This window comes from Piliocolobus tephrosceles, chromosome 3, assembly GCF_002776525.5.
Source record: "Piliocolobus tephrosceles isolate RC106 chromosome 3, ASM277652v3, whole genome shotgun sequence".
In the NCBI taxonomy this organism is placed as follows: Eukaryota; Metazoa; Chordata; class Mammalia; order Primates; family Cercopithecidae; genus Piliocolobus; species Piliocolobus tephrosceles.
This window is the reverse complement of record NC_045436.1, coordinates 67,802,234-67,821,669: the sequence shown is the minus strand read 5'-3', so window position 1 is coordinate 67,821,669 and position 19,436 is coordinate 67,802,234. Positions and strand designations below refer to the sequence as shown.

The 19,436-nt window shown below is 38.4% G+C and overlaps 1 long non-coding RNA gene across 1 annotated transcript; it reads right to left on the bottom strand.

Annotated features, from left to right (window-relative positions):
- Positions 1 to 587: 587 nt before the first annotated feature.
- LOC111546267 lies at positions 588 to 5,966 on the bottom strand. Its single transcript, XR_002732712.2, has 3 exons — positions 5,919 to 5,966; positions 1,883 to 1,958; positions 588 to 1,043 (listed from the first exon to the last, which is right to left on the bottom strand). It is a non-coding gene; the product is annotated as an uncharacterized LOC111546267 (long non-coding RNA).
- Between the last annotated feature and the right edge of the window lie 13,470 nt (positions 5,967 to 19,436).

Genomic DNA, 19,436 nt, shown 5'->3' with positions numbered 1-19,436 from the left:
CATAAAAATAAAACACCTTTTCCCATTTCCATTTTCTATAGAAAGGATTTTTTTCTAAGCTCTCCTCCTAATCTCCCCTCTTCCCTTAATTCACACTGGCCGTAGAGAGGTATAGTCAGTTGGGTTAACTGATTGCTAAATTTGGAAAGAATAACTAAGGGTGTTTGACTCAATTCACACTTAGGATTGTCCTGGCTTCAGGGAACTCATGTCCCTCTGATATTCCAGGAGTCTGACCCTTCAAAGAGAGGCTTACTGCATGCACTAGTATTGCTGGCACATTCAATATTAGCAATATTCAATGTTCAATCAATATTCAATATTAGCAAACCCATATGGCAGACCAAGAGCCCGTATCCCAACAGTAAAGATAACTTTTAGACCTCTTCTGCCTTATTTTTTGTTTTAATTTATTAACTTTATCAGAACCAACTGGGGAGGAGTGTTTCTGTACATGGAGTCCCTTTAGAGACTCCAACAAAGAACAGGAGGAACTATTTTGAAAATGATAAAACATTATTAGAGTGGTTTTTTTCTTTTTCTTTCTCTATATCCTCAGTTTTCCAAAATATGATCCTATTACTTTCACAATTTTTAAAAATTATTTCTATAACCAACTGAAAATTATATGCTCAAAAGTTCTTGCTGTCTATAAAGTCAGGAAGGAGCTGATTCTTACATAATGAAGTCATGGGGAGAACTACCTTTACACATACACATGGTAAGTTGCAATCTATCTGAGGGCTTTGCAGAATCAACAACTGTGGAAAATCATAGGAATCACACTGAAAATCTCTTAAATCATGATTGCATAAGATAAAGGATATATTTGCTCTAGATGGGTAACTCTGAATTATACAAAGTTATGGGTAAATGTATAATCTATACAGCAATGTCAAGTACATTTTCAAGAATAAGCATGCAAAACACAATGTTACAGCTTCTCCAGCAGTTTGCACATTTGAAGTTGAAGCAGATTTTTCGACGTTTATGCCCACCTTAGTTGGCTTTCAACTCCTTTGTACCTCTCTTCTGCAGAAAATCTGAAAGCAAAAACCTTTGTAATTGATTTACCTTTTTGGTTCAATTCTACAACCAAAAGCCTTTCTAACCTCTTACCTAATGCTTTTTATTCAGCTTAGTATTTATTAGAGTTCTTGATGTCAAGATTTGATAAAGTTCTCTCTTTCAAGATGCCAATTTTTCTGACCTTTACAACAAATTGCTATTTATTCATATGACACCATGTTTCATGAAAAGTGTATTATCATTAAACATTAGAATCTGACACCTTGTGGGGGGGTGGTCAGGCTATGAGAAGCAAGAGGGAATGGATGGCTCCACCCTCTCTCACTACAGGTAAAGAAATCTGAAGTGCAATGTTATACCAACTACCCCAATTTTCTCCCCGCAATATTTCTCTCTCTTTCTCTCTATCTCTGTCTCTTCTTCTCTCTTCTATTCTCTCCCCCCACCCCAATTAAATTTACATTGGCTAAGTGTATGGTGCTATTTCCTTAATAGAGTTAGCAGTGGAAAGATAAAACTGCTTTCTTAGGCGGGGCGCAGTGGCTCACCCCTGTAATCCCAGCACTTTGGGAGGCCGAGACGGGCGGATCACGCGGTCAGGAGATCGAGACCATCCTGGCTAACACGGTGAAACCCTGTCTCTACTAAAATACAAAAAAAACTAGCCAGGCGAGGTGGTGGGTGCCTGTAGTCCCAGCTACACGGGAGGCTGAGGCAGGAGAATGGCGTAAACCCGGGAGGCGGAGCTTGCAGTGAGCTGAGATCTGGCCACTGCACTCCAGCCTGGGCGACAGAGTGAGACTCCGTCTCAACAACAACCAAAAAAAAAAGATGGTTAAACTAGTTTACCTACCTTAAACAAGTTTCTTTCTTTGTGTCAAATATAGTGTCAAAGATGAAATTACCAGAATACAGGGATAATGAAGAGTCTAAACAAAAATAAGATGATTATTAAAATATGAAATGGATACCCTTCTTACCTTCCTCTTCACCAGATAATCAGGAAGATGAATATACGAAACACCTCTTTGATGGCTACCTATGGAGGTGGGTATTCAACAGCCATGACTGTTCTTAGTAACTTTACTGCACAGTTATAGCTTCTTGATGCAGGAATGGTCAGCTAACACAAGCTGGACCACTCAAATACTGTCATTCTCAATATTTGAAATTTTGAACTGAAAGATAAAGAGACAGGGAATTGTTGGAATGGAGTCATAGTAAAGGTAACACAAGGGATGAAAAATTCATGTATTCCTGCTGCTAAGTTCCCAAAATATACTTTGCTGTTTTCCATCATACTCAAGATTTAGTTGTTATTTCTCCTATTTCTTTGAGATGAATCAGTGTTGGTTGCTCGTCCAACAGTAATTTTCTTCCCTACCTCTTCCTTGATAACAGAAGTCCTACTTGGTAGTTTGTCTAGGAGTCACTGGGCCCCTTCCCAGACCCAAGGCAGTGAAGTCGAAGCCAGGTATGGAGAGTCTCATTCTCCTTACCACTGATTGGTTTATGCACAGGCACACTACAGAGCTTAGGATAAAGTCAACTTTTTATCAACCAAACTTTTTATCACCCTCTTCCCCCCTTATCTGGATATCATCATATCTGCACATGATTCCTGGAACACCTAGAGCCGTCTTAAAGCCACAAGAAGAGACTCACCAACATGCTGTGGTTAGAGAGAACAGCTAGACAAAAGGTACCTGAGTCTCTGATTGAGCTACTGAATTAGCCAACTCTGGGACCTCTGGACTTCTTGTTACTTGAGATAATGAAGGTCCATATTGTTTAAGCCAGATGTAATTGTGTTTTTGTTTACTTTGGGGTTAAATAAAACCAAGTGATATATCTAATATACTCACAATCAATTTATTTTGTATACAAAGTACCTGAGTTTATTTCTGCTACTTGTTACCAAAGACTATAAACCAGTAGATTGTGGAACTGTGTGTTCCAAGTTTTACTAGGCTGCATGAACAAACGAAGTCACCTTTACATTAGTACTCCAAACACTGATGCTCTGACCCCACACCTGCTTGACTAGCAGAAAACTCCACGTTTTATCTATATGTTTCTCCTTAAAGGTTTTCAAAAATCCCATGGGAATTCTTAGACGTGTTAAAGATTTACTAGTTATTTGTTTGCTTTTCATTATAATTTTATTAAATAAATCTTGATTCTTTTTTCACTCAACAATGTGTATGCAAGATGTATTCACATTATTTGGTGGAGCTGGAGTTTATTTTTTCCATTGCTGAATATTCCATTGAATGATATGTAATAATTTAATTTATCCATTCTACTCTAGATATAAACATGGTTATATGCAGTATTTTTCTTGAATATTTTCTGTCCGCGGTAGATTTATACTGTCTTTAAAACTGTATATTCTATTTTCATCATGTAACATTTTAGCATAAGCATTTTTGTGTTGTTAAATTCTATTCCTAAGGATTATATCTAACAGCTGTATAACATTTCATTATGTGTACATACTATAATTTATTTAACCATTTCCCTAGGGTTTTCATTTAGATTGTTTTCAATTACTTGTTACTATGAATAATGTTATAGTCAACATTTTTTACATAGATTTATATCTCTATTTCAAAGCATTTCCTTAGGTCATTTCCAAAAACTTTAATTACCATGTCAAGCAGTATAAATATTTTAAATCAAATTTTCCTGCAGAAGGATTGGACTCATTTATTCTTTCATTAGGAAGAAATGAGAGTGCCTATTTCACCTCATCCTCACAAGCACTAAATACGCTTGCATGTTGTTCCCTCTCTCTCCTCCCTACCCTGTCCCTCTCTCTCATCTCCTTCAAGGGTTTTGATACAAACCTTGATCACTACTTGGTCAGGTACCAAAAAAGGACTTTTTATATATAAGAAATTCTAGATTAATTAGACCCTCAAAAAGAAAAAGCATTCAACAATAATAAATTAAAATATCCCTGGATTTTTAAAGAGAAAAATAGAAGAGGAAGTACAATAAAACTGTGGCCAATACTAACTAGATGCTCACCAAACACATGTTCTCTTCTAAGCACAAGATGAAATTACATTAACTAGTCTCCCTTACAGCTGTGTCTGTAACAGAGTTCTAGCTAACGGAATATGGGGAGAAGTGGTACATGCCAACAAAACTTCCCACACATCACCCTGCTTTCTCCTTCCATACACTAAATGGAGAAAATTCTAAGGACATAGAGGACAGAGTCATAAAAAGAAAGGAGACTTAGTTCCTACATGATTACATGAAATTCCCTAAATAATCACATAAAATTCCTCCCATCCAGAAATACACTGAAATGAGTGAGGAATAGATTTTATAAAGTTAAGTGCCTGAGAATTCTGGATTTAGATATTAACAGCAGCTTGAATTGTTTATCTTAACTATTACAAAATATTTATTGACTAATTACTATATTCTAGGTGCTTTGTTAGATGTGTTACTTACGGTTCCCTATTTAATCATCATAGCAATTTTATGCAGTAGTTCTTATTAGCACCATCTTGAAAATAAGTGATTTGCCCAATTAAAGACAAGTGATTTGCCCAAGATGGAAGATTCAGAATTTAAATCTGAGCTCCTCTGATGGCAAAGGCCATGCTCATCACACTGTCTCATGCTGCTTGCTGTAAGTGTTTTATATACAGAGGCTGTATAAAATACTTAGGGACTATGATGCATTCATTCAACAACCATTGAGTGCCTACAGGCTTTTTTTTTTTTTACATGTATAATGGGGCCTATATCTTCTCATCTCTAAATTATATCTCTTATAAACATAGAAATTGAAAATTAGTCATTTATATTCAGCTCATGTCATAATAAATTATTTAATATTTTCAATATAAAGGCCATGTATTTACATGTTTTGAGTGGAGGAAAGTGAGGTGGGGCCATAGAAGAGCAGAAGAGAGATTCCTTCTCAATGATTTTGTTCCTGCACCCCATTTTCAAGTCCCATGAGGTTCCCTGGAATATGTCAAGGCCTTTGACGCAGTGGCTGATGGAAAGCAACAGGGGATGGGGAATGTTATAGAGCTGCCTCTTAAGTGAACCACGCAGCAAATCACTACAGCAAACTGTTCAAATCACTATGGCATGTTTTCGGCTGCCTGTGCCTCAATAACAACCTACACAAATTTAGCAATCCAGTTCCTAAAGAGAAAATAATCTACCAATATACACCTTAAAGCTCCAAATTTACAGAGCAATGTCTATCATCAAAAATTAATTTTAGATGTCTTCCTTTTATGTCCAGCTTCAGCTAATTATCAGCTAAACTGTATACTACAGATGCTTCAAATTTGCCCCACAACACTAAGATGAAAACATTTCATGCTATTATTTCTTTTTCAAAATCATATTATGGCAGAATCTAAATTCTTCATCTTCCATATTAATAAAAGATTTCCCCAAACTTTATCATGCTTTGTGAGTCACTTCCCTTTCCTTGATATCACAAAAGAAACCGGTAGAGCTTACACAATCTTCTAAGGTAATCGGTTCATCTTTACTCTCTAAAAAGATACAAGTTTAGATGATTCACTTGAAGGGGCAGCTCCGGAATACTCCCATTCTTCAGCCCCTACTGCCCAACATCAGCAACCGCATCAAAGACCTTGCCATCTTCCAGGGAACTTCATGGGAACTGGGACTGGGATACAAACTAATCCCACGCAAAGGGTCCCCCTGTACTCTCCCTGCCATCCCAGCCTTAGGGCACTACCTCACTTTCTCTACTCAAAGCCTACCTTCCTGCTCAGGGGTAATACTACATATCCCTGCATCCTACTTCCAATCCTACCACCCAAAACTCATGAACCAGAGACGCTTCCCACAGGTCAAACCTAAAGGAACACAACACCAACCTTTTCTTTCTGGGTTTCAGTGAGGAATTGAGATCTTAATTCCTTCTGGTGAGCATGCAGCAGCAGCGACAACAAGAGAAAAAAAAAAACCAGGAAATTAATAATAATAATCCTTTCACATATATAAAAACAGAATCTAGTAATAGACATTGATAACATAAAACTAGTCATTTTACTTAAGATAATATTTTAATAAAAAGCCACTGGAATCAGGAATTTCTCAGCAACATTCATTAACTACTCAGGAATGGTCTGCTTCATTCGTCTCACAGGCAGTCTGACATTTATTATTCAGCAAATGTTTGTCACATGCTTTCTACATGCCAGCCATGGCACTGGAGGCTGGGAATATAAAAATGTCCATGCTTGAGCATTTCCTCTGTCCAGGTATGCCTTCACAATTATTAACTCATGTAATTCTCAGTGAAGTGCACCAATATTATCTTCATTTTATACATAAGGAAAATGTCAGAGAAATCAAGTAACCTGCTCAGTCATAGAGCTGGTAATTGGTGGAGAAGGGATTCTAACTCAATTGGTCTCGCTTGAGAGCCATACTCTTTATCAGTACCCTAATGAGATATATTAGGTATTTCTGTATAGCACCCATATTAGCAGAATGATTGCCAGAACACCCCATCCACATCCCCCTGCTGAACCCTGGGGTTTCCCATTCCAGCATCCCTTTCCCTAAGACCCACCTAACTCAGATACATCCCGCTGTGTAGATCCTCCAGCCGAAACCCTGATCTGCACTTCCCCAGGGTAGATATAGACCTTTAACACCCTAAACACTAAAATGATTTTGGTAGGCTTTCCCACCCAACATGTACTGAAAAACACAATTTAATATTTTGAAATGATACAAGCTTAACTACACTGTAAGAAAAACCATTTCATTCAGGCCAGCCATAGTGGCTCATGCCTGTGATCCTAGCACTTTGGGAGGTCAAGACTAGGGGATCACTTGAGCCCAGGAATTTGAGGCAAGCCTGGGCAGCATGGTGAAACCTCGTCTCTACAAAAAATACAAAAATTAGCTGAGTGCAATGGTACACACCTGTAGTCCAAGCTACTCGGGAGGCTGAGGCAAGAGGATCATTGAGTCTGGGAGGTCAAGGCTGTGGTGAGCCACGATTGGGCCCCTGCACTCCAGCCTGGGTGACAGAGTAAGACCTTGTCTCAAAAAAAAAAAAAAAAAAAAAAAGAAAGAAAGAAAGGAAATCATTTTGTTCTAAATTTTTAGATATAAATTTATATGAAAGTTTATTGAAACTGAATCAACATCTCTTCGTTTTCTCCCCCTTTTTTCCCCCTCTGTCTTCCTGATATAAGCTTACACTTAATGTGGGGAATCCAGTCCAGCCCAGCCCGGCAAGGTATTTAGGAGGCCCACAGTGGAGGAAGCTCCATTAGACTGAAATTACTTTAAGCTCTTAAGCAGAGATTACTTCTCTCCACAAAAAGAGATGATCCTCAGTAGCAGTGATTATCTGTAATTTCTTGAAGTTCTCATGAACTCTGAAATTCTACGTGGCTCTAGCTGTTATAATCATTGTTTGCTTAGGTTTTTTCTTCTAAACAAGGAGAAATGAAAATACCATGGACTTAGTCGTCTGTGGAGTTTTTGGTTTATATCTGCAAAACATTGTGCTCTGCTTGATGATAAATGTACCCTTTATCTTAGTTAGAAAGATAAAGAAATATATTTTTTTGAAGTTACATGAATCTATTTCTTTACCTCATCAACAAAATTCCTCCTATTACATCTCTCTCCAATACATATGCTTGAACTTTGTGTTAATTGAAATGAGAAATAATTAAATAAACTACCAAAAAGTATCAGAGTCAACTGCACAAAGGACTCTTTAGGCAGAGAAGAGCATAAGGCTCAGAAATGCCCTTCAGGGTCCGGGCGCGGTGGCTCACGCCTGTAATCCCAGCACTCTAGGAGGCAGAGGCAGGCGGATCATGAGGTCAGGAGATTGAGACCATCCTGGCTAACATGGTGAAACCCCGTCTCTACTAAAAATACAAAAAAGTTAGCCGGGCGAGGTTGGGAGCACCTATAGTCCCAGCTACTCAGGAGACTGACGCAGGAGAATGGCGTGAACCCAGGAGGCAGAGGTTGCAGTGAGCCGAGATTGCGCCACTGCACTCCAGCCTGGGCGACAGAGCGAGACTCCATCTCCAGAAAAAAAAAAAAAAGAGAGAGAAATGCTCTTCAGGGACTTACATTCTCTTGGAGGAAAGAGCTGAATAGTATAGCTAAAGTACATAGTAATAAATTTCCGTCAACTGCAGAATATAGATAAGATATACTGCTGAATATAGAAAAATGAGAGATCTCTTGGCTGAAGTGATTAAGCAGGTTTTAAATATGATATTCAGGTTTGGATGGGACATTAAAACTGAATGGATTTTCATAGGGAAAAAGATGAGGGGAAGATATTCAGGTAACATACTGGTGAGAGCAAAGTAGAAAAGCAGAAACTGTGGTTAAGAGTATGAATAGCAACTTAACTAGAGTGGATGATCTATGTCAGGAGAGAAGTGAGAGCTAGGACTAGAAAGATGGTTAGGGACATTGTTTACAGAATGAGGAATTGGGGCTTAGGCAGTTGACTGTGGGAGCTACCAAAAGTGTTTGAGTTAGTGAAGATATGACGAAAGTGGTGTCTGGAAAGCAAACTGACAAACGTGATAGCAGTATTGTCAAGATTTGTTTCCATGGCCGGGTGCGGTGGCTCATGCCTGTAATCCCGGCACTTTGGGAGGCCGAGGAGGGTGGGTCACGAGGTCAGGAATTCAAGACCAGCCTGACCAACATGGTGAAACCCCATCTCTATTAAACATACAAAAATTAGCCAGGCATGGTGGCGTGCACCTCTAATTCCAGCTACTCGGGAGGCTGAGGCAGGAGAATCGCTTGAACCCGGGAGGCAGAGGTTTCAGTGAGCCGAGATTGTGCCACTGCACTCCTGCCTGGGCGACAGAATGAGACTCCATCTCAAAAAAAAAAAAAAGAAAGAAAGAAAAAGATTTGTTTTTATTATTGTCAGGAGAATCGCTTGAACCCGGGAGGCAGAGGTTTCAGTGAGCCGAGATTATGCCACTGCACTCCTGCCTGGGCGACAGAATGAGACTCCATCTCAAAAAAAAAAAAAAAAGAAAGAAAGAAAAAGATTTGTTTTTATTATTGTCCCCCCACTCCAGAACCTTCATAGACATTTTTCCCCTAATTGCCATCCCCTATAAAATGTTAATAGCACAGATAAACTGTATGTCTGTTTATGCACTGTGTGTATATATCTGTGCTTTTTATATATAAACATGAAAAGAGTATGATTTTTTCAGCTCCCAATAATCAGTTTTCACCCTCTTATGAGTGACATTGCCCCCACTGAGAATGCGTAGATTGCAGGATGTGTAAAATTGGATGATGTCTTAGTCCATTTGGGTTACTATGACAGAATACCATAGACTAAGTAGGTTATAAACAACTGAAATTTATTTCTTACAGTGCTGGAGACTGGGATGTCCAAGATCAAAGTGCCAGCAAATATGGTTGCTAGTGTGTGCCGCTTCCCTGGTTCATAAATGGTACTTTCCAACCATGTCTTCAGATAGTGGAAGAGACAAACAAGCCCCCTGGGGCCTGTGAACAAGGGCACTAATCTCATGCATGAGGCTCCACCTCCCACAAAGTCCCACTTCCTAATATCACCACTTTGGGGGTAAGGATTTTAACATAAATTTGGAGAGACACAAACATTCAGACCATAGCAGAGGATGATATATCAACAAATGGGAGTAGGAAATATCTTTGTATTCCATGTAAAAGCCCAAATGAGCACAGGGGATAAAGAAGACAGGGCCTAATGAAAGAAAATATGTTAGATCAGAGCGCAGTTTGGAGGTGGACTGAGCTAACAGCAGGGCAGTCAACCAGGAGGAGGGACAAGGAAGTGTTCTAAAGAGGCGGCCACCTCAGAATAGGTGCATGCAGTGGTTTGCACCTGGGTTTCCAGGAGAAGACTATGAGGTCCCAAAGAGGCAGACTGCACCCACTAACAGGGAATCTGAGCTGGAGACTGGGGCCTGAGAGCCACAATCATCTTGGAACCGTGGCAGATTCACAAGATTGCCAACTAGCAAAAGGAGAGGTTGACAACAGACAAAGCTGCTAGAAACAGAAGCAAAGCAGAAATTAAGTCCTAGGAGCCCAGGACATAGGGGACAAGAGAAGCTCTGATTTGCAGACTAATCTGGGACCCAGAGATGGGCACTCAGACCTGGCCCACAACCCAGGAGGACAACTAGTGATTCTTGGTGAAGGAGGTACAGAGGTGGTTAACCATGACCTTCTTCATGACAGGCTGACTTGGCCTAGTAATAGAAGTAAGCCTGAGTCTTCAAGAAATTAGATATACTGGTCATACAAAGGAATCTAAGTATGACAAAGGCACCAGAAATCAGGCGGTGTTGGCAGAATGGCAGAAGAAGCTGTAAACAGCATGGGCACTTAAGAAGTCATTTCAGAACATCCAGTTGAAGATGGAAGTCTGAGCCATGGACTCAATTAAATGAGGATAATGGGAGTAAAAAACTCACTTGTAAGAGAATGGAAGGAAAGCCATCAGCACAAGAGAGATGTCATCAAATTTTTGAGAAATGGAAAGCTGAAGAAGTGGTGACTGATGAAGCCCTAACCAGAAATACACAGAAAAGAGGCTCAGATGAAGAGAAAGGCTCTCTCCAAAAGCAGACATACAGTTTATCTGTGCTCTTAAAATTTCATGAGGAGTGGCATTAGGGAAAAAATGTCTATGAATGTTCTGGGATGGGGGACAGTAATGAAAAAAAGTCTGAAAAATACTGCCCTAACATTTGCCAGTTTACTTTCCAGATACCATTTTTGTCATGCCTCTGCTTGCCCAGGAACCTTCAGTAGCTCCCATGGTCAACTGTGTAAAGCCCCAATTCCACATTCTGTAGTTTAAAGCTTCCTATTTTGCCCCCAACCAAAGGAGGATGGTGAGTTCTTGCTCTATTAGTTCCCATGAGAGCTGGTTGTTTGAAAAGTCTAGCAGCTCCTCCAGTCTCTCTTGCCTGCTCTTTTGTCATGTGACCTCTGCGCAAGCCAACTTTCCTCCCACTTCTGCCATGAGCAGAAGCAGTCTGAGGCCTTCCCCAAATACAGATGCTAGCACCATGCTTCCTGTACAATCCACAGAATCTTGAGCTAAATAAACCTCTCTTTCTTATCAATTACGCAGTCTCAGGTATTTCTTTATGACCCAAATGGACTAAGACAGCCACCCTCACCTGCTGACATTTAGAGGACCCCAGGATGATGGCTGTGCAGCAAGCCTAGAGAGAAATCAATGCAATCAAAGGATGGAGGCTTCAGGAAAAAAATTTTCAGGAAGAAAAATATGTATAAGGTGCCATCAACATCCCATAATGCTTGGATATTTCGAACACTTAAGAAACAATAAGAACACTTAAGAAACAGGTGTCATGAGGGTGGGAAGGGCAAATATACAAGGGGAATGAAATCATAGAGCACAGCTGGGTTAGATATTAGCCAATTTATCTAAACATTTTTCTTCCCAATTATAGAATCAATATACTGACAGAGCACACAAGACTTAATTGGGATCAGAGAATATAAATAGAATCAACCCTTAGAAATCCTAACAATTTCAAAGCAAAATTACACGTGACGTGTTGGAAGATGACAAGGGAAGAGGAGAGATGAAGGACATCTCTAGTGCTCTAACCTTTCAAAATGAGGAGATCCTTTCTATGGTTTTGGAACAAGAAATAAAAATGCAAATATATTATTTAAAGTGACATAGGTATTGAAAAGAGGAACTAAGAACAATCAGTAGAAAAGAAAATGAACAGCGAATGGGGTAAATGAGCTTAACCACCATCTATCATGGCAGGAATCCAATAGAAAAACCTGAAAAGAAGGAATGAAGAAATCATAGTATATGCATATTATTTATAAGTATGGATAGAACTACCTAGAACAAATAAAAATGGAAAATGATAAAAATGTTAAAAGAGTTCCCCACCATGGGAAATGGACTGGGAGTGGAAAAATTGAGAGAATAAGGACTTTTCTTTTTCCCAGGAAGACTTCCATACTATTTAACTTTTTAAACATTTGTATTTATTACTTCAATAAAAACAATAAATTTTTTCATTAATAAAAATAAGTCATTTGTATAATCCAGATGCAGTAATTGGTTCCAAAAATAGGATAGCAGCAGAAATGGAAAGAAGAGGTAGATGGAAAAGACAGAATGAAGAAAGAAGTATGCAGGTTTGATCATTAATTTAACACAACAGACAAAGAAAGAGATGATATAAAAATATTCCCAAAGATTTGAATCTGAAACCTTTTATTCAGAAGACTGTTAGAGTCACTACTAAAAACAGAAAAATTGGGAGGGCATATTTGTCTGTGGGAAATATGATGAATGTACTTTGAGTCATTCGCATATGAGAAGATAGTGGCAGCAATACGTGAATTTACATTTCTAAAACATTTATTTATTTCAAATATCAAAACCTAGCTGGCAAATAGATTCTGTAGAAGGGAGTCTTTTTTCTTATGTGTGCCTGTGGCTATATATCTCATTATTGCCAGGTAACAACAATGGAGAGAAATGTGCAACATTCACAGAAAACATGTAAAAACTTTACGAAAGAGAGACACATTTCATGAACATTCTTGAAGGACTGGGAGCAGGAGAGAGGATAAGAATCAGACCAAGGAATACAAACCAGTGCTTTTGAAAACAAAACTTAATGTCCTAAAATGAAAATTTAAAGTGATTCTAAACCACCAAGCAGCAAATGACTAACCAAGAAGAAGATTAAAATCTAGATTCACTTTTTGTCTGAGTGTTGGGGTGAGGAAGATTGTATAAGAATATCCTGTGATAACGCGGGAACAGAAAACCAAACACCGCATGTTCTTACTTATAAGTGGGAGCTGAACAATGAGAACACATGGACAAAGGGAGGGGAACAACACTCACTGGGGCCTGTTGAGGCAGGATGGGGGATGAGGGGAGAGCATTAGGGAAAAGGGCTAATGCATGCTGGGCTTAATACCTAGGTGATGGGTTGATGGGTGCAACAAAACACCATGGCACACATTTACCTATGTAACAAACCTGCATGTCCTGCACATGTATCCCGGAACTTAAAATAAGAGAAAAGAATATCCTGTGATGCTGAAAAAAAAAAATCAGTATAAATAGAAGTATAGTTTGAAGGTGATGGAAGTAAACCTATGTCAACAGCACCACCCTCTGGGCAAAAATAGACTCCCCAGACGGGATGTACACACGCGCGCGCACACACACGCACACACACACACGAAAGGAAAAACATATCCACAGAAGTTTTTGATAACTAAAGTTACGTATAAGTTCTAAATCAAGTAATAAACTGTTTTGCCTCATTCATATCAGCTAAATTAACTGAAGGCATATTTGGAGGTTGTACTCTCGCTTATGACATAGAGGGCTGGAAAGAGCATCACTTTTACCCTAACAAAAATAAAATGGCGTGTATGCTACAATATCATGATTCTTGAAATGATCTTTGCTAAGCAGAAAAAGCCTTCCTCACCCACAAAGATGTTCATGTCTTAATTCCCCAAACTTGTGAATGTGGGATCTTACATGGCAAAAGGGATTTTGCAGATGTGATCTTGAGGTGGGGAAAGTATTCTGGATTACCCAAGTGGGCTGAATTTAATCACAAGAGTCCTCAAAAGAGAAATAGGGGGGAAGGAGAGTCCATCAGAGGAGATGTGGTGACAGAAAACAAATGTCAGAGTTAAGCAATTGCTGGCTTTGAAGATAGAGGAGGGCTACCAGCTAAGGAATGTGCGCAGCCTCTGAAAGCTGAAAGAGGCAGGAAAATAGATGGTCCTGAGAGCCCACAGAAAGGGACACGGCCCCGCCCACGCCTTTACTTTAGTCCAGTGATACTAATTTTGGACTTCTGACTTCCAGAACTATAAGATAACCATTTGTGATTTTTTAAGCCACTGTGTTTGTGGTAGGCATTCATAATTGATATTTATATATGAAAATTTATATATATGTATAAATGCACACACATGCACATACACACACACATTGCTGTAGGAAGCAAAATGGTTCCACTATTGTGAGAAACAGTTTGGAAGTTTCTGATACAGTTACACATAGACTTACCCTATAACCCAGCAATCCCATTCTTATTTACCCAAGAGAAATAACATATATCCACATAAATATTGTACATGAATCTTTATAGTGACTTTATTCATGATCACTCAGAACTAGAAACAACCCTGATGTCTACCAACCGGTGAACGAATAAATGTACTGTGTTATATGCATACAACAGAATACTATTCAGAAAACAAAGAACAAGCTAATTACTGATACACGCTATAAGATGGTTGTATCTCAAATGCATTATGCTCTTTGAAAGAATTCAGACTCAGCCAGGTGCAGTGGCTCATGCCTGTAATTCCATCACTTTGGGAAGCCAAGGCAGGGGGATCACCTGAAGTCAGGAGTTTGAGACCAGCCTGGCCAACATGACGAAACCCCATCTCTACTGAAAATACAAAAATTAGCCAGGTGTGGTGGACATCTGTAATCCTAGCTACTCAGGAGGCTGAGGCAGGAGAATCAGTTGAATCCAGGAGGTGGAGATTGCAGCAAGCCAAGATCGCGCCACTGCACTCCAGCCTGGGCGACAGAACAAGACTCAGTCTCAAAAAGTAAAAAATAAAAAAACAAAAGAAAGAATTCATACTCAAAACGCTATACTGTGTGATTTCGTTTATATGACATCTTGGGAGGAAAAAAAACAAAAACTATAGAAATTGAAACCAGGTTAGTAATTACCTGGGTTTGGGAGTAGGCAAAAAGGATTGACTACAAAAGGCTTTTAGAAGACTTTTGGGGGAGAAGATGGGGGTAATGATAATATCCTATAACCTAATTGTTGTGATAGTTTCATAATTGCATGCATTTAACAACGTTCAAGACACTGTACACCTGAAAAAAAAGATGAATTTTACTGAAGGTAAACTCAGCCTCAATATGCCTAACTCTAAAAAAATAAAAAAGCAAGTAACTTGAAACTGGACTTAACTTGAAACTGGACTGGCCATTTGCTAACTTCAAGATTATCCTGAATTGGTAATACCTGAGCTTTGGAGAATTGTGCAATCTCAAATAAAGCAGAGATTGAGCTGAGCAATAGCCATCATGTTTCCCCACACTGATATGGTTTATATGGAAAGTGTTTTAGAAACATTCATTATGTTCCTCTTCATGTTTTTGCATTATGAATTATCAAAGATGTTACGTATTTATTTTAGGGTAATGTTTTAAAATATATATTCACCTGATTCAACAATCAAAAGATTTAAAAGGTATACAGTGAAATATCTCCCTCTTTTCCCTGGCCCTCATCTACCCCATTTTCTTCCCCACAGGCAAATATTATTACTAGTTTCTTATGCATCCTTTGAAATTATTCTATTCTTGCATAGCAAATGCATACAGGAATTCTTATTTTTCCTTTTTTTACACAAAGAGTAACCATATTGTGACCATTATTCCGCATCTGAATATCTTCATTTAACAATATTCCTTAATTCTCAGTATTTTTCCACATCAGTACAAAGGGAGCTTTCTTACTCTTTGTGGCTGTGCTGTATCCATTGTACAAATGTACCATCATTACTTTACCCAGCCCCTTATTAACAGGCTTTTAAATTGTTTCCATATTTTGTTATTAGAAGCAATGCTACAATGAATAGCCTTATGTCTGTGTTACCGCACATCAGTGGTATCATAAGACGATTTCTAGAAATACAACTGTTGAATCAAAGAGTATATATATTTGTAAATGTGATCTATAATGCCAGATGCCCTCCAAAGAGGATAGAACAATTCACAATGGCACCATCCAGTTATAAGAGCAGCTGGTTGAGAAGGCCTTTATCAACAATTATTTTTATCCTGGCTAATCTGCTCAGTGAAAAATTATACCTCACCATAGTTTTGTCTTGCATTATTTTTATTATGAATGAGATTAAATATCTTTCCAATTGTTGACTGATAACTTGTATTGTCTGCTCTGTAAATGACCTTTTTATGTCATTGGCCTTCATTTCTCATGAGTTATTGATCATTTCCTTTCAATGTGAAGGACCTCAATATATGTTAGGGAAACTACACCTATGAGTTGCAAATATTTTTCTGTAGGTGATTGTTTTTCTTTTAAACTTGACTATTATGGCTTTGACCATTCATAAATCTTTAACTTTCAGTTCTAAAAGTTTAAGGTTTATTAGTTGAATTTAATCAGTCTTTTTGTCATTTATGGCTACTAAATTTTATAACATATTAACACTTCCTGCAAAGTCAGATAATAGAATTTATTTTAATATTTGTATGATTTCATTCTTTTCATATTTAAATCATTGATCATCATGAGCTGGGAGTTATGGATCCAGTTTTAGTTTTTTGAGATGTCTATCCCAAAGAGGGGGGTCCTGGCACTATTTACTTAATAGTTATATTTTCTCTCTTCACTTGAAATGATGTTTTATACTACTTTCTATCTGTATTGAGACCTATTTCTGTCATTTTTATTCTATTTAATTGGTCTGTCTGCCTACTGTATGAGTACTACACTTCTTTTTAGAGCCACTACCAAAAATAGAAAAATTGGGAAGGCATATTTGTCTGTGGGAAATATAATGAACGTACTTTGAATCATTTGCGTATGAGAAGATAATGGTAATAATAACTGGATTTATATTTTTAAGACATTTGGGGGCGCCTCTAAAAATGTTACAATAGTTGTAATTTTTGCTTTAGTATCTGGTAATTCTAGCCCCTTATCACAGTCCAATTCTTTTTTTTTATTTAATTATACTTTAAGTTCTAGGGTACATGTGCACAACGTGCAGGTTTGTTATATGGGTATACATATGCCATGTTGGTTTGCTGCACCCATCAATTCATCATTTACATTAGGTATTTCTCCTAATGCTATTGCTCCCCTAGCCCCTGACCCACTGACAGGCTCTGGTGTGTGATGTTCTCTGACCTGTGTCCATGTGTTCTCATCGTTCAACTCCCACCTGAGTGAGAACATGCGGTGTTTGGTTTTCTGTCCTTATGATAGTTTGCTAAGAATGATGGTTTGCAGCTTCATTCATGTCCCTGCAAAGGACACGAACTCGTCCTTTTCTGTGGCTGCATAGTATTCCATGGTGGGTGTGTGCCACATTTTCTTAATCCAGTCTATCACTGATGAACATTTGGGTTGATTCTAAGACTTTGCTATTGTGAATAGTGCTGCAATAAACATACGTGTGCATGTGTCTTTATAGTAGCATGATGTATAATCCTTTGGGTATATACCCAGTAATGGGATCACTGGGTTAAATGGTATTTCTGGTTCTAGGTCCTTGAGGAATCGCCACACTATCTTCCATGATGGTTGAACTAATTTACACTCCCTCCAACAGTGTAAAAGTGTTCCTATTTCTCCACATCCTCTCCAGCATCTGTTGTTTCCTGTGTGAGACAGTATCTCATCGTGGTTTTGATTTGCATTTCTGATGACCAGTGATGATCAGCTTTTTTTCATGTCTGTTGGCTGCATAAATGTCTTCTTTTGAGAAGTGTTTGTTCATATCCTTTGCCTGCTTTTAGATGGGGTTGTTTTTTTCTTGTAAATTTGTTTAAGTTCTTTCTAGATTCTGGACATTAGCCCCTTGTCAGATGGGTGGATTGCAAAAATGTTCTCCCATTCTGTAGGCTGCCTGTTCACTCTGATGATAGTTTCTTTTGCTATGCAGACGCTCTTTAGTTTAACTAGATCCCATTTGTCTATTTTGGCTTTTGTTACTAGATCCCATTTGTCTATTTTGGCTTTTGTTGCCATTGCTTTCTCTGTTTTAGTCATGAAGTCTTTGCCCATGCCTATGTCCTGTATGGTACTGCCTAGGTTTTCTTCTAGGGTTTTTATGGTTTTCTGTCTTACATTTAAGTCTTTAATCCATCTTGAGTTAATTTTTGTATAAAGTGTAAGGAAGGGATCCAGTTTCAGCATTCTACATATGGCCAGACAGTTTTCCCAGCACCATTTGTTAAATATTAAATAGGAATCCTTTCCCCATTGCTTGTTTTTGTCAGGTTTGCCACAGATCAGATAGTTGTAGATGTGTGGTGTTATTTCTGAGGCCTCTGTTCTGTTCCATTGGTCTATATATCTGTTTTGGTACCAGTACTATGCTGTTTTGGTTACTGTAGCCTTGTAGTATCGATGGAACGTATCTCAAAATAACAAGAGCTATTTATGACAAACCCACAGCCAATATCATACTGAATAGGCAAAAACTGGAAGCTTTTCCTTTGAAAACTGGCACAAAACAAGGATGCCCTCTCTTACCACTCCTATTCAATATAGTGTTGGAAGTTCTGACCAGAGCAATCAGGCAAGAGAAAAAAATAAAGGGCATTCAATTAGAAAAAGAGAAAATCAAATTGTCTCTGTTTGCAGATGACATGATTGTATATTTAGAAAACCCCATTGTATCAGCCCCAGATCTCCTTAAGCTGATAAGCAACTTCAGCAGTCTCAGGATACAAAATCAATGTGCAAAAGTCACGAGCATTCCTATACACCAATAACAGACAAACAAAGAGCCAAATCATGAGTGAACTCCTATTCACAATTGCTACAAAGAAAATAAAATACCTAGGAATCCAACTTAGAAGAGATGCGAAGGACCTCTTCAAGAACTACAAACCACTGCTCAAGGAAATAAAAGAGGACACAAACAAATGGAAGAACATTCCATGCTCACGGATAGGAAGAATCAATATTGTAAAAATGGTCATACTGCCCAAGGTAATTTATAGATTCAATGCTACCCCCATCAAGCTACCACTGACTTTCTTCACAGAATTGGGAAAAACTACTTTAAAGTTCATGTGGAACCAAAAAAGAGCCTGCATAGCCAAGACAATCCTAAGCAAAAAGAACAAAGCTGGAGGCATCATGCTACCTGATCACAATCCAATTCTTTAGAAAGAATTCTCCTGGCACTCTTACTTGTCTGTTTTTTCACATGAACTTCCAAAAATCTGTTCTGGGTATTTTAATGAGATCACATTAAATGTATAGTGGAATTTAAGGAGAATTGACAATGTCACAATAATAACCTTATGCACACATCATTTCATAAATGCACGTGATGGGTAGAAAACTGCACAGAGCGCTATTGCTGGGTCAGAAGGTAAATACATTTATAGTTTGGGTAAATATTGCCAAACTGCCCTCGAGAGGGGTTATACCACTTTTTATTCCTACTGACCATCTGCGAGAATTCCTAGTTCACTACAGCTTGCCGTCACAACAACAATGTTCTCCAACTTTTGGATTTTTGACAATCTAATACGT